The sequence below is a fragment of the Mirounga leonina genome, unplaced genomic scaffold (genome assembly GCF_011800145.1).
Source record: "Mirounga leonina isolate KUSES-001 unplaced genomic scaffold, KU_Mleo_1.0 Mir_170, whole genome shotgun sequence".
Classification (NCBI taxonomy): domain Eukaryota; kingdom Metazoa; phylum Chordata; class Mammalia; order Carnivora; family Phocidae; genus Mirounga; species Mirounga leonina.
The window spans coordinates 43,588,553-43,594,111 of NW_023270433.1; the positions used below are offsets into that span (position 1 = coordinate 43,588,553).

Consider the following 5,559-nt stretch of genomic DNA (forward strand, 5'->3'; position numbering starts at 1 on the left):
AAAGGATTAAGTGGAGTATTATATAAATTAATCAGATTTTAAAATTCACTTAATTTGTTAATCAATCTTAAAGTCTTCTTTGTATTTTGGCAACCCATAGTTGGCAAAGTCAGAAGATGTCAGTGGGGTATGTGACCTCATTTTGAGGTGACTTCGTGAAGTTTTAGGCAGCACTACTTTGAGAGGAAAAGAAAGTGCTCAGATTCTGCAGACTCTGAGAAACAGATTTTTGTTTAATATATCTGACTACTGTGTTGCTGTTGATGTACTAGGGTTCATCAGCAAAAATTGGACTACACAGTGCTCACTTCAGCAGCACAAAGACTACGATTGGAATGATACAGATTAGATTAGCATGGTCTCCGCGTAAGGATGACATGCAAATTTGTGAAGCCTTCCATATTTAAAGAAAAAACTGGACTAGGGAATTGACCTAGCTTTCATTTAATTAACTGTATCACTCCTCAGTTTGCCTTTATTGATGCTTATCCATAGAGAGAAGAAATATCGTGGATAAGACTCTGAAATCTATCTGTATCTTGGTCATCCGTGAACATTAAACACATCAAAGTGTTAGCAACAACAATGGCAAACTTTCAGTGCATGATTACTACGTATTTGACACAGTTTTCAGTGCTTTACTCATGTTATTTAGTTGTCCCAACAAGTGTTACAAGGAGAGTACTATTGCCCATATTTTTACCTAAGAAAAATAAATTAATGAATCATCCAAAGTTATATAGCTAGTAGATGACATGGTCAGGATTCATAATGATACAATCTGTCTCATGAGGCCTGGCAATTAGTCACCAAGCTTTTATGCATACCATCTCAGTATGGATCATAATAGGTCAGATCTACTATAGGATATATTTTAAAGTTATTATGGGATGCTATATTTAATATTATGATTTTTTCATCTTTTCAAAAACTTAAGATGTTTGAAAAATTATAACACTGAAATATTTACAATATTCCAAAGGCTTTTCTAAAATAAATTTGCTTGAATTGTATTAACATTGCTGCTCTCTAAAAGAAAAAAACAAAACAAAAAACGGACTTTTCAGTGACTCATCATCTCTGTTTCAGTTAGGTTCTCGTCTAAGGAAAAATAAATAGAATGAGCAGAGGAGAACTGTTTTCATTTCTGCAATTGCTATCAATTCTAAATATGTTTGAAATGTCACTGCACACTGCTTACCAACCTGTTGGTACCAAGTGAAGTCAGAATTATTAATGAGAGACCTTTGCTAACAAATGCTAGGGATAGTGAACAATACCCTTCTACAAGTACAAATGAATGCACATTTGCTGGGATATCATATGAAATGACAGAAGTCCTACAATGCTGATGAGAAAGACAAAAATAATGAAGATGGTAGAAAATATGAAATAGTGTTTTGTACTTCTTGGTTAAATATCCAATAGTGCTGTGAATGGATTAGGGTAGTTCTATTTTGAACTTGCTGAGGAACCTCCATACTGTTTTCCATAGTGGCTGTACCAGTTTGCATTCCCACCAACAGTGCACCAAGGTTCCTTTCTCTCCACATTCTTGCCACCACTTACTGTTTCTTGTGATTTTGATTTTAGCCATTCTGACGGGGGTGAGGTGGTATCTCATTGTGTTTTTGATTTGCATTTCCCCGATGATGGGTGATGTTGAGCATCTTTCAATGTGTCTGTTGGCCATCTGGATGTCTTTGGAGAAATTTCTGTTCCTGTCTTCTGCCCCTTTTAGTTTTACAGATTGTTTCCTTTGCCACACAGATTTTTATTTTGTTGTAGTCCCAATAGTTTATTTTTGCTTTTATTTCCCTTGCCTCAGGAGACATATCTAGAAAAATGTTGCTATGACTGATGTCAGAGATATTAGTGCCTCTGCTCTTTTTAAGGATTTTTATGGTTTTAGGTCTCACATTTAGGTCTTTAATCAACTTTGAGCTTATTTTTGTGTACGGTAAAAGTGGTCCAGTTTCATTCTTTTCCATGTAGCTGTCCAGTTTTCCCAATACCATTTGTTAAAAAAATTGTCTTATTCCCATTGGATATTCTTTCCTGTTTTGTCAAGATTAATTGACCATATAATTGTGGATTTATTTCTGGGGTTTCTATTCTCTGTGTCTATTTTTATGCCAGTACCAAACTGTTTTAATTACTACTGCTTTGTAATATAACTTGAAATCTGGCATTGTGATTCCTCCAGTTTTGTTTTTCAAGACTGCTTTAGACATTTGAGGTCTTTTGTATACAAATTTTAGGATTGTTCGGTCTAGTTCTGTGAAAAATACTGTTGGCATTTTGATAGGGGTATGCATTAAATGTACAGATTACTTTGGGTAGTATAGACATTTTAATAACATTTGTTCTTCCAACCCATGAGCATAGGTTGAATATTTTTCCATTTCTTTGCATCATTGAATTTCTTTAATCAGTGTTTTATAGTTTTCAGGGTATAGGTCTTTTGCCACTTTCATTAAGTTTATTTCTAGATATTTTACTGTTTTTGGTATAATTGTAAATGGGATTGATTTCTTAATTTTAATTTCTGCTGCTTCATTATTAGTGTATAGGAATTTAACAGATTTCTCTACAGTGATTTTTGTATCCTATGACTTGTCTTAATTCATTTACCAGTTCTAGTAGTTTTTTAGTGGAGTTTTTAGGTTTTCTCTATATAGTATCATGTCATCTGCAAATAGTGAGAGTTTTACTTCTTTGTTACCAATTTGGATGCCTTTTCTTTCTTCATGTTGTCTAATTGCTGTGGCTAGGACTTCTAGTACTATGCTGAATAGAAGTGGTGAGAGGAACATCCTTGTCTTATTTCTAACCTTAGGGAGAAGCTCTCAGTTTTTCCCCATTAAGTATGATGTTAGCTGTAGGTTTTCATATAAGGCCTTCATTATGTTGAGATATGTTCCCTCTAGACCTACTTTGCAGAGGGTTTTTGTCATGAATGGAGTTGTACTTTGTCAATTGCTTTTCCTGAATCTATTGAAATGACCATATGGTTTTTATCCTTGGTCTTAATGATGTGATGTGTCATGTTGATAGTTTTGCAAATAATGAACCACCCTTGCATCCAGGGAATAAATCCCACTTTATTGTGGTCTCTGATTTAATGTATTGTTGGATTCAGTTTGCTAATAATTTGTTAAAGATTTTTGCTTCTATGTTCATGAGGGATATTCGACTGTAGTTCTCTTTTTTGTTGGGTCTTTATCAGGTTTTGGTGTCAGGGTGATGCTGGCCTCATAAAATGAATTTGGAGGCTTTACTTCCTCTCCTATTTTTTGGAATAATTTGAAAAGAGTAAGTATTAAGTCATCTTTAAATGCTTGGTAGAATTTGCTTGTGAAGCTGTCTGGTCCTGGACTTCTGTTTTTTGGAATTTTTTTGATTACTGATTCAATTTCATTGCTGGTATTTGGTCTGTTCAAGTTTTCTCTTTCTTCCTGCTTTAGTTTTGGTAGGTTATATAAGTTTTCCAATTTGTTGGCATATAGGTTTTCATAATATTCTGTTACAATTGTTTGTATTTCTGTGGTTTGGTTTTTATTTCTCCTCTTTCATTTGTGATTTTGTTTATTTGGGACCTCTCTTTTTTAATGAATCTGGTAGAGGCTTATGAATTTTGTTCATCTTTTCAAAGAACTAGCTCCTGATTTCATTGATCTGTTCTATTGTTTGGTTTGGTTTAGTTTCCATATCATTTGTTTCTGTTCTCTTCTGTATTATTTCCTTTCTTTTGCTGGCTTTGGGTTTTGTTTGTTCTTTTTCTAGCTCCTTTACATCTAAGTTTAGTTTGTTTATTTGAGATTTTTCTTGCTTCTTAAGGTAGGCCTGTATTGCTATAAACTTTCCTCTCAGAACCACTTTTGCTGCATCCCCAAGATTTTGGGCCATTGTGTTTTCATTTTCATTTGTTTCCATGTAATTTTTTATTTCTTCTTTGATTTCTGGTTGGCCCATTCATTGTTAAGTAGCATGTTATTTAATGTCAATGATTTGTGCTCTTTTCTGATTTTTTTTTTTTTTGGTTGATTTCTAGTTTTATAGTGTTGTGTTCAGAAAGGATAATGGTAGGACTTCAATGTTGAGACATGTTTTGTGGCCTAATATGTGATCTGTTGTGGGAAATCTCCCATGTTCTGTGGAAAAGAATGTGTATTCTGCTGTTTTAGAATGAAATGTTCTGACTATACTGTTAAATCCATTTGGCCACTGTGTCATTCAAAGCCACTGTTTCCTTGTTGATTTTTCTGTTTGGATGATCTGTCTATTGATGTAAGTTGGGTGTTAAAGTGTCCTCCCATTATTGGATTACTATCAACTATTTCTTTTATATTTGTTAATAGATGCTATATGTATTTGGGTGCTCCATGTTGGGTGCATAAATATTTATAATTGTTATATCCCATTGTTCTAGTGTCTCCTTTATGATTATGTAGTATCTTTGTCTCTTGCTACAGTTTTTGTTTTAAAATCTATTTTGTCTGATATAAGTATTGCTATTGTTTCTCTTGACATCCATTTGCATGATAAATGTTTCTCCATCCCCTCACTTTCAATCTCAGATGTCTTTAGGTCTGAAATGAGTCTTGTAGGCAGCATATGGATGAGTATTTTTTTTTTTTAATCTGTTCTGTCACCCTCTGTCTTTTGATTGGAACATTTAGTCCATTTACATTCAAAGTAACTGTTTATAGAAATGTCTTACTGCCATTATGTTACTTGTTTTGTGGTTATTTCTATAGATTTTCTCTGATCCTTTCTTGTCCTCTTTTATGGTTTGTTGGCTTTCTTTAATGATATACTTGGATTCCTTTCTCTTTATTCTTTGCATATTTATTACTGGTTTTTGATTTCTGGTTACCATTAGGTTTGTATATCACATCTTCTGCATATAGCAGTTTATATTAAGTTGATATTTAAGTTTGAACCCATTTTTTATTCTTCTCCCCACATGTTTTAAATATATAGTGTCATATTTTATACCCTTTTATTTTGTTAATCCCTTGACTGATTTTATAGAAATATTTATTTTTACTGCTTTTATTTTTTTTAGTTTTCATATTCTCATTTATGGTCTTTCCTTTATACTCAAAGAGTCCTCTTTAATATTTTTTATAGGGCTGGTTTAGTGGTCATGAACTCCTTTAGTTTTTGTTCATCTGGGAAACTCTTTAACGTTCCTTCTATTCTGAATGCTAGCCTTGCTGGATAGAGTATTCTTGGCTGTAGATTTTTCCCTTTCAGCACCTCAAATGTATCATGCCACTTTCTTCTGGCTTGCATAGTTTCTGCTGAAAAATCTGCTCATAGCCTTATGGGGTTTCCCCTTGTAAGTAACTCTCCTCTTTTGCTGCTTCTAAATATTTTCTTTATCACTACTTTTTGCCATTTTATTTACTATGTGTCTTGGTGTGGACCTCCCTGGGTTGAATTTTTTGGGGGATTTCTGTGTCTCCTAGATCTGGATATCTGTTTCCTTCCCCAGATTAGGGAGGTTTTTAGCTATTATTTCTTCAAATAAATTTTCTGCCCCCTTTGCTC

At 33.6% G+C, this 5,559-nt stretch overlaps 1 non-coding gene across 1 annotated transcript; it reads left to right on the forward strand.

Annotated features, from left to right (window-relative positions):
* Positions 1-300: 300 nt before the first annotated feature.
* On the forward strand, positions 301-407 carry LOC118018284. Its single transcript, XR_004681362.1, has one exon. It is a non-coding gene; the product is annotated as a U6 spliceosomal RNA (small nuclear RNA).
* Positions 408-5,559: the final 5,152 nt, after the last annotated feature.